Below are 15,472 nucleotides of genomic sequence, written 5' to 3' on the forward strand. Positions count from 1 at the left end.
CACAAAATATTTCCTATTCAGAATGAAACGGATAAGGTCGCCACTGTGACCTGCATGTAGAGTACGGGATGACATAACCCGCTTAATCTGCGCGTATACAGGCTATTTACACTAATAAAGGGAAAATGAGACGTCCACGCAATCGTAGCAAACGCTACAAAGAAAACCCATACGGGTTCAAGCATACGGTTTCCGGAGAACTATTACGTCAAGCTATTTACACTACTTAAAAGGACCTTGATGTTCGCACTGAAGAATTTAACAAACCCTTCAGCGAAGACACGTACTTTGCCAATGATCTACTACTATATGTCTGTGCATCTCGCGCAACGAAGGCACTTTTGTGTTCCCTAAGAAACAGTTTAGTCGAGTGGTGTGTTTTGCGTATGTTGTGTAAATTTGTGGTGAACTGTGCACATCATTCCATTTTTCATCCTATCCATCTCGAGTAGCATTCTAGGGACGCGAATCTCTCCAGGATCCATTAAATAGTATCTCTCTTTCCCTATCTTTCTCTCTTAAAGCGTGCCAAAGCAGTCCTCGATGGGATGGACGGCCGCGGCACGTTCTCAGGCATGGTTTGCTTCTAATGACGCGCTTGCTGCGTCGCATTTTGCAAGCGCTAGCGATACCACATTGGTGAATGCGTATGGAACATGCTGAAAAGGCAGTCCAGCCGGTATCTGCAGCGAAAACACCTGGTGGTCTCGAAAACCCTTACTTTGAGCTCGTCAGTCATTGATGCCCAAAGAGAAAGAGCGGTGCAGAACCACGGGGCCTGACGCGAACGCGTCGGAGTTAGTCAGTGCAAAGCGAAATATTAAATAGCGTTAGCGTGACGTTTACTGCTCACACCAGAGCGTATGCAGAGCAGCTCACCAGGAATGCGAGTGAGTGTATAGGGTGCGGCCGCGCAACGCCCATGCCAGCAGCGGAAGGTCTATGCTCCACCTCACAAGCCAACTGGAGGCAATCACGGAGGCCATTGCCTCCTTTACCGAACGCCTTACCGCATGAGCGAAAATCCAGCTGCCAAACCCTTCCCCTTTCCTCCTCTCCACTAGTGTCGGTCGGGAGCGCCACATGTGGCTGGCGGAACCACTGGGCGCTACCTCGCGTGGCTTCCAAATTCTTCATCACGCGTGCATGTCGATGTCGAAGGCCATTAACCTGAATCACAGTTCGGAGTATGTTCGTAGGTATGTTTGTAGGTGACAGCTATTCTAGTGCCAGCCATCCTTTAAAAAACGCCCCCACAGAATAGTGCCGAACTTGGTTTCACCGCAGTACCGACCACGTAAACACTGTGCGCTGGGTCACCAGCCGTCGCGACCGACCGCCGCCGTGATGATGGATGGGTGGATGTTATGAGCGTCCCCTTTGGAGCGGGGCGGTGGATTGCGCCACCAAGTTCTTGCTATTATACTGCCTAATGTCCTACCTAGGTTAAAAAAGAACTCTATGAACTCCCACAACCAAATTTTCTGACCCCCTATTGCGAACTTTGCTTTTGTACGTCACCGTTTTTTGTCGTTTCCCTACTTCCACGAATTTTCCAATCGCCTCTTACTAATCTCTATTGCGAGCATGTTTGTTTTGTCCCTGCTCTCGCTTAACCCAAGGGCTTCAAGGAGGCCAGTGATTCCTAAATCGACCGCTGGACAGATATCTTCACATTCTAATAAAACATGCTGCATCGTGTCCCTAGCTTTAATGCAGCAAGCACATGCTTCTTCTTCCTTCTTATATGTCGTTTTATTAGTGCGTGTTCTAAAGCATCCTGACCTCGCTTCTAAAAGTAATGCGCTTCCCTTTGAGTTATCATAAATTGTTTTTTTCCTTATTTCGTTTTTTTTTCCTCTTAAGTAGATACTCATGGCAGGTTTCTTTTCCATTGACGCCACCCATGAGATTATCTCATGGGAGCGGCATGGATATATCATGGGGATTTTTCTTTATTTCTTTATTCATATATTTCCCCGCTTTGCCCAAAGGCGCTAAAGCAAGGGGGTTACAATCTTGAAAAAATACATCTTTATTCACACTGCATACTTGCTGAGACGTCAGTCGATTCCACTGAGTGATAGATTTTATTAAAAAAAGAATTTGCATGCAGGTTCATCCTGTCCTGGTATTTCCTAATTTTCTACTTGTGGTCAATCAATGCAGATATATAATTTGGCTGTTTTAAGTAACGTTCGCTTTCAATTCCAGTTTCGTTAATAAATGTTTGGTATAATAGTTTTAACCGCAATTTCTTTCGGCATGACGAAAGTGATTCCCTATTCAGCTCTTTTTTCATTTCAGTGCAACTATAGTGCCTATACTATAGTATCAGTTCCTATATATCAGAGTGTTAAATAAATAAGAGCTGTTGCTCTTGGCAGCAGAGCTCCGTATGGATTTAAACCATAAGATTAGGAAGTCCGAAATTCGTGCGGCGATTGATGAAGTAGGTTTCCATGAGGACGAGCTCGCGGATGCCTGGGAAAAGATATGTCGCGAGAGGAAAGAAAGAGCGGAAGAGAAGTGCGCGAGAAGGAACGAAAGTGGCAGAAATTGAGCTTCAGGGGGAAGGAAGGCACTCGTGGTGAAATTTGTAGCGCGCAGAATAGACAGGGACGCGGAGAAGGTGGACACCCGAGCGCTTACCCAAAATTCGTGAGCGCTCGTGTGTCCACCTTCTCCGCGTCCTTGTCTATTTTTCGCGCTACAAATTTCACCACGAGTGCCTTACCAACTCGCCCAACTGTCAGTTTTGCTGCGGAACGAAGGCAGGCTGGAATCGAGTTCGCGAAAATAAAACTAGAACGAGCGAGAGTAGAGCGCGGTGCGGATGCGGCACCGCCACGAACGGAAAGCGCGAAATTGACGAGTTTACTTCGGCCGTACAAAACAGGCGATGACATCCGTCTCTACCTGATTAATTTTGAACGGATTTGTGAGGAGCAATCATTTCACCAAGCCCCATGGTGGCAGCGATTGCTTGCGTTGCTGCAGGGAGAAGCCTCGCAAGCCGTAGCCCGACTCAGCGCAGCCAAGGTAGGTGCGTGTAGCTCAGTGAAGGTGAGTTGGCTCGCATAATACGAACTTTCCACAGAGGGACCTTTCGGAGACATCGAGGCCGTGGCAGCAGTCTCCAATGGGCTACCGGGTGGCTACCCTTACCTCTAATCGAACAGCTCAGAGTCGCTGCTGAATAAAAGTGGGTGTACATTTGCTGAAGCCCTGGTCACGGCTCTGACGAGGTCCAAAGGAGACCAACTAGCTCAGCAGATAAGCCACGACGATAAACAAAGTGCACAAAAAGAGGATGAAACAGCTAGCACCGGTGACGTAGTTCAGCTGTAGGAGCAAACCTTTCCGATTTCGCCGATAGAAATTCGCGGTCATGCGCTGAGTTGCGACGATGAACAGCGTGCAAAGAAAGAGGACGAAACAGCTAGCTCCAGAGAAGTAATTAAACCGGTGGAGGAAATCTTTCCGATTTCCTCGACAGGAATCCAGGAAGTTGGTCAGGCTGAGCAGCCGCCAACGGGAAGAAAGAAAAGGCACTCGAAAATTAGCACCAGAAAGCGTGATAAGAGAAAGAGGAAGAGGAAGAAGAGGAGGAAGGGGAAGACGACGCTGTTCAATCTGTTGTCACCCCAGCTCTGTAATTTTTGCATAGGTTTTGCTATTCATTAAGTGAGTTATTTATATCCTTGGAAGACGGCCGCATCTTTAAGGCGGTACTGTCCCTATGGGAAGGGTACGGCTGCTCCGGCGCCAGCAACTTTAAAGGGACAGCGCCATCCGAAGGAAGCCAGCGTGGCGGAGGCGGCCATGGCCTCGCAAGGTGTGGAGCTGCCAGACATCAGGGACGATAAGCAGTCCAGTGCGTCATCATCGCTCAGTGGGGACGACACAACTATCGTCGACCCTGACGAGGAAGTGGCTGGTATGGCGGAAGTGGACAGCGACGGCTTCAAGGTGGTGAGTCATCGGAAGCAAAGAACGGTCGGAATCCCAGTGGTAGTTTTGCCAACAGAGAAAAGTGTTGATTTGAGAGAGCGGAACCCTATAAGGCTCTTCGAAGCCATTAAACTACTGCTGGGATCTTCCCCCATTCGCAGCCGCTTCACAACGCAAGGTGCTCTTTATTTAGATATCGCAACGGAAGAGCAAGTCGACATTCTTCTGCGGTGCTCTCAGATTGGTGACATAAGAGTTAAAGCTCGGCTGCCCCACTCCTACATGACTAACACATGTGTTATTAGGGGAGTACCAGTGTGGTATTCGGAAAGCGACCTTCTTGACTACTTGAAACCGCAAGGTGTTCTGCACGTGAAACATCTGATGCGCCGGGTGGAGACTCAAGAAAAAGAACGGGCAGCGAAACCTACTAACTCTGTTGTGATGACGTTTGCTCCCAACACCGAGCGCCCCGAAAAAATTGACCTCGGTTTTACCAAGCATGCAGTCAAAGAGTTCGCTGAACCTCCTCCCCGATGCTTTAGGTACCAACGCTTTGGGCATGTGGCAAAAGTTTGCATCAAAGATCAACGTTGCAAACTATGCGGTGGCGCCCACGATTACGAAGCCTGCAAGGCAGATTTTGCTAGCATTAATTGTGGTGGTGACCATCCAGCGAGTTTCAGCGGCTGCCCCTTCCGTGTAAGCGCCTTACACCGCCGATTGTCCTTCATTAGTGGTCCCAAACCACAACCTACTGAGAAGCCGATACCTGGAAGTGACGAGTTCTCGGCGTTAGATTCAGAAGTTGAGTTCTCTGCGTTAGAGTCGGAAGTTCGTAGCGTGGTAACAAGCAACTTCAGTGAGCGACCTGAGTCTAGCAAGACGGCAAAGTCTTCTGTGGGTGAGTCGGTTGTTCGATCTGCTGCAGCAGAAAGTGTCCAAGGTTCTCAGCGACCAGATCACAGCCAGCCTCGAAAACATGAAGGGCAATCCCTCGCCTCAAAAGAGATGAAGAAACTAGCTGCAGTGGCCAAGAGTAAGTCCCAGTCCGCAACTTTTGTTGAAGTTGTGAGGCAGTGCATACAGCAAAATAAGGAGCTGAAAAATCAGGACCTGTCCGACCTTCTGCGAGTTTTGTTTGAAGTCCTGCGTTCATATGTTCAAGCGATGCAGACTGGCACCCTGAAGAACTTTCTACAGCTCGTTCTTTCCTTTGAGTCCACGATTACCACCTTCGCAGCGACTTTTACCTTATAATATGGCTAGTCTTCTTCAACCTCGTGCAACTAAAAATCACCGAAATGTGCCGTTTATTATGCAATGGAACTGCGCTGGGATTATAAGTTGATTAGCAGAACTTAAATTATTTCTGCAAGATACGTGTGTTCCAGTATTGGCCCTCTCGGAGGCTGGCCTACCAAGCGGGAGATCTTTGACTGGATATGTCGCCCATAAGAATTGCAGCATAAAGTCGTTTCCCGCGGAAAGTGCCGCCCTTTACTTACGAAGAGAGATTCCTCATGTGGCTTTGAACGTCACCGATCTTTGCACCGAGAGTATTGAGATAGCGGCTGTCAGGATACGGCTTGGCTTCCGAACTCTTTCTGTTGCATCCGTATACGTGTCTCCGCGGAAAAAGGTAGCAATGGACTTGTTTCTCCAGCAGCTTTGTGACTGTTGCCCAGTGCCCCGAATTATCTGCGGGAACTTCAACGCCCATCACTCTGTCTGGGGGGACAGAAACACAGATTCCCGCGGACGCAAACTAGTTATCGACAGTTTGGACCTGTGCGTGGCCAATGACGGAAGTCCCACCTTCTTCCGACCTCCAGCCTCAGCCACATCTATAGACCAAACCTTGCATTCAACTGACGTCCGCGTGAAGTGGTCAACTGCACCTGACCACATGTGATCACTATCCAATTTTAGTGTTTACTGCCGACTTCCATATGCGCGCCTCTAAAGTTAGCAAATTAGCCATGTTCTTAATTGGGACAAATACAGGGAGCAACTTGCATGTGTTCCTGGTGATGTGATAGACAAAATGATTCCTGGTAAGATGGCTGCTACCACAGCGCTAAAGTTGCCTAATCATTTTCCGACTCAGGATTTAAAACTCAGGAACCTTTGCGCAGCACGCAGAAGGGCGGAGCAACAACTGATGCGGAAGAAGGACGACAGATCCTTGAAGACGACCTTCAATAGGCTTAATTCTACCATTCGACGCCATACGAACAAGCTCTGTAGGTCGCAGTGGGCGTCCTTCTGCGCTAGCTTGACGGTTTTCTCACCGATGACGAGAATTTGGCGAGTCATTGGCAGTCTTGCTGGTGATTCGCGTCCTAGTAAACCTTTCGAAGCGCTTGCACTGCGCAAGAAGAAACCTCCCGTGTGCTTGGCAGAGGAATTTGCAGATGCATTTGAAAGTGCAAGTTCAGGAGTTCATCCCTGCGCTCTGCCTGCAACATCTACGTCTGTGATGGACGCCCCGTTTACACTTCGAGAGCTACAGACAGCACTCAGCAGCCCGCGGCGTAGATGTGCACCAGGTCCTGACGGCATCACCAACCAGATGATGCAGAACCTACCTCTGGAACACCGGAAGATGCTCCTAAGCTATCTCAATCGAGTGTGGGAGACTGGCGACGTTCCACCTTCATGGAAGGTGGCGTGTGTTGTCCCAGTGCTGAAGCCCAGCAAAGAAATGACAGACTTAGCCTCGTATCGTCCTGTATCACTGACGTCGTGCGTGGCTAAGCTCATGGAGAAGCTGGCAAGTAAGAGTTTATCTTGGTGGCTCGAAGATAGAAGAGCTCTGCCAACATGCATGACTGGTTTCCGAACAGGTTTAAACGCGCAAGATAGCGTCTTGGACTTGATAAGCCATATTGAACATCATAGAGCTTTCGGCCTTTCAACACTAGTTATTTTCCTCGACGTATCAAAGGCTTATGATAGCGTCCTTCAGAGCTCAATACTAAATACTTTGCAGGCCGTGGGCGTACAGGGCTATCTTCTGCGATTCATTCACTCACTTATCAGTGATCGTAAAATTCAAGTGCGGTTAGGAAGTACCATAAGCACCTAAAGGGCGGTATCGCGAGGTGTACCTCAGGGAAGTGTTCTTTCCCCGACGCTGTTTGATGTTGTAATGACTGGTCTTCCCGCTGAAGTGCAAAAACATTGCAGGCATGTCCATATGTCGATATACGCGGACGACATTTGTCTTTGGTTAACCGGATATCAACACAAGCGTTTAGCTCTGATAGCTCGACAGGCATGACTTTCAGTTCAAAATTACGTTCAAGGTGTTGGGTTGGCTCTCTCGGTGGAAAAATCTGGCTTCATCATGTTTCCAGGTAGAGGAAGAAGGTATGTGCGGCTGAAGATAGACCTTGATCAATCTTGCCTTCGACAATTGAAACACAAGCGCTTTTTGGGCGTCATTATTGACTACCGCCTACAGTGGCGACGAGCTGTGGACTCGGTTGTGACATCGATATCTTCGCGTCTCAATGTGATCCGTAGAGTTGCAAGTGAGCAATGGGGAAATCCCCCTTCTTCAATGATCAGATTGCACGATGCACTAGTGACGAGTCGAATAATGTATCAGCTCCCTTTAATTTCCCCCTCGATATCACAGCTGGAACGACTTGAGGTTCTGCACAGAAAGGGCCTAAGAAGGGCTCTTGGCGTTCCGCAGACTGCTCCTAACAATGCAGTACTTTATGAATCTCTATCGAGACCTCTTAGCCTAGTCACTTCACAAAGGTTATTGATGCAAATTGGCCGCCTCAAACAGACGGCAGCAGGCGGAGCCCTTCTACAGCGCCTTCGAAAGAGATCTGAGTCCCGAGCGTACTTGGCACTAAATACTCTTGCTTACCTGGGTCTTGACACTAGAGGTCGAACTAAGAGGTTGAAACCACCTTGGTCATTCGCGAGCCTTGGTTGTTCGTTGACAATTCCTCACGTACGCGCTAAGCGGAGTTTTCCTCTGGCGGCAACGCATTCGCTGGTACTGGAACATCTTGAGACTGAATATGCATGTCATCTTCAAATCTTTACTGATGGCTCTGTGGACAAGGTCAAAGGATCTAGTGCAGCTGCTTTTCACATTCCCTCTTTGAAGTATGATTGGTCTGTTCGCTTCACTGCAGTCGTGTCCTCCACAACGGCCGAAAGCGTTGCCATTGAGGCAGCTCTGAAGAAACTACGGTTTTGTACGCCTCAACCTGTTGTCATTCTTACAGATTCAAAATCTGCCCTTCAAAGGTTAGAGCGCGGGTTCCCTACTGATGCCTTATGTCTTAGCTCCCTACGCTCGATGCACAATCTCCATATCAAAGGCTTCTCCATACGTTTCCAATGGGTGCCCTCGCACATAGGTATCATAGGTAACGAGATGGCGGACAGCCTCACCCCTAAAGCGCTGTCCGGGAATCCATTGAGAAGAGTGCCTCAAGAGGACAACAGACTCTTCAGAGCAGCGGTGTTGTGCCACTTCAGTTCTTTGTGGAGCTCACCTCAGAAGCCATGTGTGATCAAGGGTCTCAAAAGAAACCACGCCACCTTACTGCTCCGCATTCGCACGGGCTCTGCTCGTACCCCTGCGTGGATGTATAAGACTGGCCTGGCGTTATCACCATTATGTTCAACGTGTGGTGTGTGCGGTAACATAGAACATTACCTAATGTGCTGCACTGTGCATAACGCGGAAAGGAGGGTGTTATTCGGGTCCCTCAAGAAGACGGGAGTTCCTGACAGTTCTCTTCAGGACATTGTTTTCCCGCGCGGGAACCGGTTATGTAGGAAGGAGGTCTCTCGCCTTCTTTTAAATTACCTACAGGACACGGATTTGGCCTCCACATGGTGAACTGAGGAATGACCATTTGTAATTGTGACGTCTGTGCCTGATTATGTGATTTATTTATTGTAAGTGTCGCTACGGTGGAGAAATTGCCGGCAGCAACTGCAAGGCTAATCCCACCACTAGCCTACAACAACTCAACTCAAGAGAAAGAGGCGTCGCAGAATCAGGAATGCGGCAGAGAAGGCAACGCGGCGGAATAAAACGAAAGTCGCTAAAATCTGTGGGGAGCCTAGTGAAAGAATTAGAAAGGCACGTTTGTCGTGTGTAATGTTTCTAGTCAAAGCGCGTCCGAGCCACCAGACGAGGAAGAAGAGAAAGCGACGTTCGGCGCAGAGGAGGACAAAAGCAACGAAACAATTATGTTCCCCCTCGTTGGGTTCTTTTCGAGGTGTAACCTGTGAGACACGGGAGAGCGCTGCGCTAAGGCGACGCGAAGTGGTCATACCAGGTAGTGACTTCGTAGATCAATTCTTCGAAGGCAGGTTGACAGTAAAGTGTCGGGGGTCTGTAGCGAAGAGAATGGCCTACGTGCCTTCTGTATTCCCTCGTTGACAAGCGCTTTCAGACCGCGCCCACCTTGAGTACGGCTTAAAAAGATAACGCAACCGTCGGCTATTCGGAATTAATAACGGTGATACAGCTTTTGTGGAAGCAGCAGTTTGCTAGTTTCTTTATTTTTAGAGTTTGGTTAAATGTTTTGAGATCTCCAAGACTTCTGAGCTTTGTTTGGATTTTTTATTTTAAAAGCTCATTAATATTCTGAAAGTGATGGTTTGCGCGCATAAATTTTTGAAACTGTTTTCTCGATATGTCGTTCTTTCATTTAAGCAGATAAGTATCTTTTTTTGTGTGTGAGATACGCTTGCACCGACAAGTGTAGGTTACTTGTTAGAAACCTGTAGTGGCACGCTTGAGTATCCGTTCACTTTGAGACGGGTTCGCGAGATTTTTCTTTGAAAGTAAGACTCGTTATTTGGAGTAGCCGTCGTTTATTAACCGCACAATTTCAGAAAGTCTTTGTACCGTTACTTTAGGGCATGTCTTGCTCGGGCACAGAGAGGCAAAGTGTTGGCGCGTGCCTCCCGCGTATATTCATAACACGACAGCGTTCTGAGTATCGCTTAGGGAGCGCGGGAACGTATTTAGAACTAAGTTCCAATCTTCGTGTAGTTTGAAGCGTGCCATGTACGCAACATTTTTTTTTGTTATATCTTTAGTGCGGGTCGTTTGGGGACAAGAGAAAGAAAATGTCAGTGCGCGAGTCGCACTAAAGTGGAAGATTTCCGACGCTTATTCGGAATATGTGGATTGCTTTGAGAAGGAAGGTTTGTCTTAACGACCCGCGCTTGTCTCGCCAGACTTTTGCAGAGAATATGTTCTCTGGTGCGATGCCAGCAACGACGGCTTAGGTGTCGTCCTCGCCAAACTGAAGAGCCCCATCCGGTGCTGTACCTCAGTCGCAACTTCACAAAGCAAGAAGAGGCGCTTAACACTTCGGCGAAAGAGTGTTTCTGCATAGTATGGGCCAATCAAAAGCTAGGGTGCCATATACAAGGCACGAAATCCACGGTCGACAGCGACCATTGCCTTCTGGCATGGCTGAAGTAAATGGCCAGGAAAAGACGGGAGACTGCTGAGATGGAATCTCATTGTCATCATCATCATCATCAGCCTGGTTACGCCCACTGCAGGGCAAAGGCCTCTCCCATACTTCTCCAACTACCCCGGTCATGTACTAATTGTGGCCATGTCGTCCCTGCAAACTTCTTAATCTCATCCGCCCACCTAACTTTCTGTCGCCCCCTGCTACGCTTCCCTTCCCTTGGAATCCAGTCCGTAACCCTTAATGACCATCGGTTATCTTCCCTCCTCATTACATGTCCTGCCAATGCCCACTTCCTTTTCTTGATTTCAACTAAGATGTCATTAACTCGCGTTTGTTCCCTCACCCAATCTGCTCTTTTCTTATCCCTTAACGTTGCACCCATCATTCTTCTTTCCATAGCTCGTTGCGTCGTCCTCAATTTAAGTAGAACCCTTTTCGTAAGCCTCCAGGTTTCTGCCCCGTAGGTGAGTACTGGTAAGACACAGCTATTATACACTTTTCTCTTGAGGGATAATGGCAACCTGCTGTTCATGATCTGAGAATGACTGCCAAACGCACCCCAGCCCATTCTTATTCTTCTGATTATTTCCGTCTCATGATCCGGATCCGCCGTCACTACCTGCCCTAAGTAGATGTATTCCCTTACCACTTCCAGTGCCTCGCTACCTATTGTAAATTGCTGTTCTCTTCCGAGACTGTTCAACATTACTTTAGTTTTCTGCAGATTAATTTTTAGACCCACTCTTCTGCTTTGCCTCTCCAGGTCAGGAATACAACTTCGAGGTTAAGGATAGGAAAGGGAGCCAAAATAAGAATGCAGACGGTCTGATCCGGCGATATTAAGCAACGAACTCCGGGTATAGAACGCGTTTCGTACGTATCGCTAACGATGTTATTGAGATAGGCAACCAATTTCTGTCATGCTGAGAGCTGACCACGACAAAAAAGAGAGAGAAAGAAACACAGAGAGAGGGGTCATGTCGCTCCGGCACGCCGACCAGTGTGTGTGTGTGTGCGTGTGCGTGTGCGTGCGTGCGTGCGTGCGTGCGTGTGTGTGTGTGTGTGTGTGTGTGTGTGTGTGTGTGTGTGTGTGTGTGTGTGTGTGTGTGTGTGCGCGCGCGCGCGCGTGCGCCTGTGTATTCCCAGGGAGAAGGCTACAACGAAGCGAGGGCTGGGGCCTTCGAGCTGCAGCGTGACATCAGCCACCCCTTCCAGAACAATCTTCGAGGTCGCGGCCGAACGTCGACGCATCGGGCAACCTGACAGCTGGTCTCCCTCAGGTCGAATCTCTTGGCTGCGGAGGGGCTTGTTACGTCTCAACACGACCAAGGGCCTTAATCAGACATTTACCACGAGGCGACCCCACCCATCCACCAGCGCCTATCCTGAAGTCAACGCAGCGTTGAGACCGACAGTTCACGGGTCAACAAAAGGCCCCTCTACCAACACCTGACAGCCTGAGCAAATGATGGAAAGGGCCATCGGCGAATGCTACCATGAGAACGGCTTCGACCTCGGATTCCCAGATTGCTACGCACTTGTTAAATATGCGGGGGCGAGGCTACAACATGGGAAGCGGAGTTCAGAGGAATGGTGCGATATCATGTGCGGGATATTGCGACTGATTCGACGATTGTGGTAGGCCGCGATACAGCCTTCAGATTCACTAGTCTGGTCACCTAGGGAAGACGACGGTATTAAAAGTGGAGACATTTGGTGCAGTGAAGGAGGAGCTGATGCGTCCTGATGTGCACTCAGACGTTTAATATGGTCCTGCATGGAGTGGGCTTCCGTATCTCGATCCCGTGTATATAATGTAATATGAACCATTCTTTATCATTCCTACTATCGGACGAACTCGTCGATGTGCTTGGTGGATTCCTGGCCCAAACGCCACTTCGAGCCGCAACGGGTCCACAGAGGGCCACCCGCTGCGCGGGTTAACCCACAGCGGGTCATCACCCAAGATGAGTATCAACATAGGCGCCAACTACGGAAGGGGGCTGCCCCCCGCCCCTTGCGATGTTTATGCTTACCCCTACCTTAGAGTGTCATTACTAGAGTATTCTGTTACCTACATCATTTGAGCTTTCTTTTGAGTTGCGCCTACCTGTTCACTTATTATAACGTTCGGCTAATAGCTTACGGCATCATTGTTGGCGCAGACGCCCACGGCTGTTAATTCGTTTCCGCTTTATTTATGCAAACCCTGACAATCGGAGCACAAGCGCACTAAAGCACCAGCGGCGGCTATCTGGTCTGTATTTTTTCACTTCAACATTTTTTCTTTTTAATTCAGACTGTGAACATGCACCATTGCACAGACACAACATACAGGGAGTCCCAACCATCATGCACGAAGACTTAAAAATATGGAAATGCCACGCAGCTGCGCAAAGCCAAAGTAATGTTTGCCGTCGCTTGGAGATAATCAGGTTATTTTTTTATTCTGCATAATTACAGTATCAGCTTTAATTAACTAATCAACTTCTCAAATATTATAATTGGATTATGATAGGGTACAATGAGCTACTATATACACGTTGTCCAATACTCGGATGCGCGCTTTAGAGACACTACACGCAGGAGTAATCTTGCCTGCAGAAAACGTTATCGGGCAAACACATTTCGCACTGTCTTCACGTTTAACAGGTCCTAGAGACACCCGTCTAAGCTGGTCTCACATAGAAAGTTCAAGAATGACCCTATTGTACGTTGGGTCAACTCTTCTCCACGCGCCTGAAATCTTTTCTTCCGAAAAGGGACGGGAGTCCAAGCAGTCAACAGTAAACTTAAGTGTCCCTCGCTAAGGCCGCATATTGAGGGCGCACGCAAAGTATGTGATCTATTGTTTCGGGGGTGGGGCAGACGCTGCAGTCAGGGTCCCGTTCTCGTCCAATCTTGTGAAGGCATCGGCAAGTGTACGCCACTCCGAGCCGTAGTCAATGGATGAGTTCTCCCTGGCCTCCCCGCAACCGCAGTGGAAGCCGGAATCGTAAACCAGCGTCAAGACTACGGAGGCACTCTTGCCGATGCTTGGAGTTGTCGCATTGTCGCGCCATAAAGGTTTTGATGGAGTTATGGGCAAGGCGTTGATGTGATACCGGCAAAAATTAAGTTTTATAATCTTCCCTGCTCATTTCCAGCTATTCCACAATGGCTAGGAATCTACTGCAGCGCGATGGTATGCCCGGATTGAGCCGCCTCAGCAAGCAGAGTCATGATGTCGAAAACCAGAGGACTACATGCGGTCCTGTAATTCATGCACTTGCTTGTGAGTTGCAGCGCCGGTTCTGGGTCAAAGAACACTGTCCATTCCTCGATGGCTTTGTTGCAGTATGCAGCGGACTGCTTCTCGAACGTCGGTCAACTCAGCTGCTGTTGACGATGCTCCATGTCCTATCTTGAACCGTTGCGGAATCTCGATTCCACGTACCGTGTAAGCTGCCACAGAAAAGGTCTGTGTTACAAAACCAACTGCAAACACATGTTCGGTATATCCTTACATGTAAGCAATGTAGGATAAAGCGAAATGCTTGAGCCCAGCAAGCGGCATTTTCGACGACTTCGCTGTTCCGGGGATTGAGAGACCCTCCGTCGGCATCGCCACCGCCTAGAGAGTCTTCCAGAGAGTCCGGACTCTCTGGATCCTCCGTCCAGAGAGTCCGTCCAGAGAGTCTTGCACCGTCCAGAGTGGAACTTCCGGTGTGCCCTGCAGTGCGAAGTCTGAGGGCAGTAGAGCTTGTTGCGACAACACGGCTTCTGATTAGGGGGCGTCAGGCCGTATGCTTGTGACCCTTGTCAGGGAATGATAACTGTTTCTAGTCAGTAGCCTCAGATGAACTCGCAATTACTCATGTTGCAGATGAACTCGCGCTCGATTCGGCGGCATTTCGTCTCGCAGACTGAAAGCAAACACCTGCTGACTCAGCGAGGTGGCTCGGCTGGCTTGCACGTACTATGTTTCGTTTGCTATTCGTACCAATGACACCGAGAAAACCAATTCATGCAATAACGTGCATTGGGTGCACGCTAAAGAACCTCATGTAGTCGAAATTAATGCGGCGCCCCCACTACCGCTTGTTTAATAATGAAAGCGTGGCTTCCCTACCTCACGCCCAGTAAAAAAATTATTCGTATGGCCGTCACATTCATGGGGGGACGGATTTCCAGCAAAGCAGTTTAGGCTGCATACGAATTCTTCGCTTTTGCACGGTCCCGCTGTTGCTGGTTGCATTCGCGTTTCTGCTGCAGACGCCTCTCCGCTCGTTCCACCTGCGCGCGCCACCACCCTACGCTGACACAAGCGCCGCCGCGGTCACCGCGCCTCCCGTGCGCCTGCCGCAACCGCTGTTGCAGCCGCGCCAGCACCTCTGACGCGCATGAGGTCATAACTACAGAAGCGCAGGCCATGTGCACAGGCGCCGTCACCACACTCCTTCCCCCTCTCTCCCTACCCATCTTATTGCTGCAGCGCTGTCGCCACACTCTTACCATGTTCCCTACCGTCCCCATTCCTGCAGCGCCGTCGCCACACTCTTTCCCCTCTCTACCTGCTCGTCTTTATTGCTGCAGCGCTGTCGCCACACTCTTGCCCCCTCTCCCCCTATCATCTTCATTGCTGCCAGCGCTGTCGCTACACTCTTCCCCCTCTCCCCCTACCATCCCCATTGCTGCTGCGCCTTCACCACACTCTTCCCCTCTCCCTCTAACGTCCCCATTGCTGCAGCGCCGTCTCCACACTCTTCCCCTCTCTCCCTACCCGTTTGCATTGCTGCAGCGCCGTCACCACACTCTTTCCCCTCCCCCTACCCGTCCCCATTCCTGTCCACGCACCTGTTAAACGGGCGTAAGCCGCCCAGCGTACCCCCCCCCCCCCCCTGTTCATGCATGCGGGGGAAGCACACGGAGGCTGGAGGTAAAGAGCTTCGCTGTAAAAAAGAAATAAAGACAGAGCGCCATGCTAGCGTGCAAGCGGGGTCGGCGAACCTGGACGGAGCCTACGCGACGTCAGTATAGGGCCTAAAATATATCGA

The sequence above is a fragment of the Dermacentor andersoni genome, chromosome 5 (assembly GCF_023375885.2).
Source record: "Dermacentor andersoni chromosome 5, qqDerAnde1_hic_scaffold, whole genome shotgun sequence".
In the NCBI taxonomy this organism is placed as follows: domain Eukaryota; kingdom Metazoa; phylum Arthropoda; class Arachnida; order Ixodida; family Ixodidae; genus Dermacentor; species Dermacentor andersoni.